The sequence below is a fragment of the Osmia lignaria genome, unplaced genomic scaffold, assembly GCF_051020975.1.
Source record: "Osmia lignaria lignaria isolate PbOS001 unplaced genomic scaffold, iyOsmLign1 scaffold0062, whole genome shotgun sequence".
Taxonomy (NCBI): domain Eukaryota; kingdom Metazoa; phylum Arthropoda; class Insecta; order Hymenoptera; family Megachilidae; genus Osmia; species Osmia lignaria.
In genome coordinates this window covers 80,001-82,500 of record NW_027478203.1, presented here as the reverse complement: position 1 = coordinate 82,500, position 2,500 = coordinate 80,001, and the positions used below count along the sequence as shown (strand labels likewise).

Genomic DNA, 2,500 nt, shown 5'->3' with positions numbered 1-2,500 from the left:
TCTCGCAACCCACGATTCAGCGACAGGACGCGCGCTCGCATTCCTTGTGTGCGTTCGTACTTTTCAAGGTTTTTAAATGTACTTTACGCCCGACCGTCGAGAGGAGCGTGCCACTGGGCGTTTCTCCGACGGTTTCCGTCCTTGGACGCGATCGTGTCGTCAACGATCGAACAAACAAACAAATACGTTGGCGACGCCCGAATTCGCTCTCCCGCACGCGCCGGGTGGGAGAGTGATGTGGGTATCGAATGTGATGCGTGTTAATAATGAAAATAACACTCTAAAGATCTAAAGAGTTTGAAATACAAAATTTTACGATTACCCTGAACGGTGGATCACTTGGCTCGTGGGTCGATGAAGAACGCAGCTAATTGCGCGTCAACGTGTGAACTGCAGGACACATGAACATCGACATTTCGAACGCACATTGCGGTCCACGGATACAATTCCTGGACCACGCCTGGCTGAGGGTCGTTTTCTTAACAAAAGACTGCTTGCGTTTGCTTCTCGAAAAAAGAGTAATTCATTTCTTTCTAAACATCTCGCCGTCGTTCAACGAAAGTAGAACGTTTCGGAGCGGGATTATCGAACGAAATTGAAAGAATGAATGAACGATAAACAAAGAAAGAGTCGCAACGTACGAGCGATAGTTGGGCAGTTCGTCGGCGTTTGTCGTGGAAACGATGTGACGAAAATCGCAACCGATACACTAAATGCAGGCCGTTAAAGGAGAGAAACAAATTTCGAAATATCTCTTCGAACTAGCGCAAGTGCGTCACGGCGCGCGAGTCGTTCGTTAAAATTTATAAACGACCGCCCGTGAAAGCACCGAGTTCTAGGAAGATAATCTATAAAGATTCTCCATCCTGCTGGAAGTTATCGGATCGGCGCGATTGTTCACTTGTAGAAATCCACGCTCCCGACGTTGCCAGAAACGATATTTACGAAAGGTGTGTCAAAAATAAACGAAAGAAGCTCTCCTATAAATTTAGAAAAAGCAAACGAGTGAAATGTTTGAGATGATAATTTGCTGAAATGCAAGCTCGAATAGCCCCAGGGTTTCGAATGATTCCCCGCGCTTTATACATCTCTCTGTTTACAAACGGTGTATAAATGAAAGATCGCTTCAGATGGGTCGTCGCTGTTTGACGCGCGATGCTGTTCCTTTTTTTTTGTCTGTCTGTGCGTTTAGCTTCGCTAAACAAGTTAAATGGTTAAAAAGCGTCGAAAAAGCGAATACACACGCGACAAGACAAATCTAACGAGTAAAGGAACGCTCCGCTCCAAGATAAAAATGGTTGTTTACAATCAATACAGCGTTTCGGTACCCCTGATCGTAGTCTGAAACTGTGTAACAAAAGAGAGGAAAGCGAATGGTGAAGGAACTTCGAAGCCTCCGTGGCGTGGCTAGAACTTGTGATAAAAGTATGTTTGCAGCAATTATGCATGCTCCCGTTAAAACAGCATTTCAATGTCTCGCATGGCTTAAAGCTCTAGGAGGCTTCAACATTTAGAATACATACGGACTACTTCGTTTGTTAAAGATAAGCGAAGACCGCGCGACCATCGCTCGGTCGTCCAGTCCTCGAAAGTTTTGTTGCGTTCCAAAGAAGAGACAAATGGGGTTTACCCTTGCGCTAAGGGGAGAAGAAGAGAAAAGCAGTTGTTAAATCTAAGAGGTGTGTGGAGTACATCGCGTGTTGGTTAAAATTGTTAAATGAAGTATACGCGAAATGTTCTCTCGCTCTTGCTTTTCCTCTTGCTTCCGTGGCGCTCGAAAAGAAGGGATGATAAATAAAGAAACCTATTCGAAATCTCTTGTGGAACAAAAAATAATACGGACGGACGTTAAAATTGAACCGAGACGAAATGGATCGTCTTGCGAGTTGTCTTCGCTTTGAAATTGTTAAAAATTGATAAAAGCAATACGACGAAGCTGCAGTCCGCAAAATGTTTGAAGCAAAAAGGAAATAACACGAAAATTATGGGAACGTCGTGTCTCAACTTTTTTTTCCCTCTTGTGCTCGTTTCATCGAACGATAAATACAAACATTTTGAAACGAGAGAGGAGGAAAAATTGAATATGCGAAAGGTTGATTCACGCACAGTTTCTCTACGTGTTTGCTTTTTTGCTTCTTTTCGTTTATTTTTTTTTTTTTTGCATCGAGCATCATTATTCACCTTTCGATGAAACCAAAGAAATTGACGACCTCAGAGTAGGCGAGATTACCCGCTGAATTTAAGCATATTATTAAGCGGAGGAAAAGAAACTAACTAGGATTTCCTTAGTAGCGGCGAGCGAACAGGAATGAGCCCAGCACTGAATCCCGCGGTACCGCCGCTGGGAAATGTAGTGTTCAGGAGGATCCGTTTATCCCGAGACATCGAATTGCGTCCAAGTCCATCTTGAATGGGGCCATTTACCCATAGAGGGTGCCAGGCCCGTAGTGACCGGTACGCGTTTCGGGAGGATCTCTCCTTAGAGTCGGGTTGCTTGAGA

The 2,500-nt window shown here is 44.3% G+C and overlaps 1 non-coding gene and 1 pseudogene across 1 annotated transcript; both read left to right on the top strand.

Annotated features, from left to right (window-relative positions):
* The first annotated feature begins 319 nt into the window (after positions 1-319).
* LOC143307601 (5.8S ribosomal RNA) lies at positions 320-474 on the top strand. Its single transcript, XR_013064706.1, has one exon. It is a non-coding gene; the product is annotated as a 5.8S ribosomal RNA (ribosomal RNA).
* A 1,732-nt stretch (positions 475-2,206) lies between these two features.
* LOC143307615 (large subunit ribosomal RNA) overlaps positions 2,207-2,500 on the top strand; it is a 4,530-nt pseudogene continuing 4,236 nt past the window's right edge.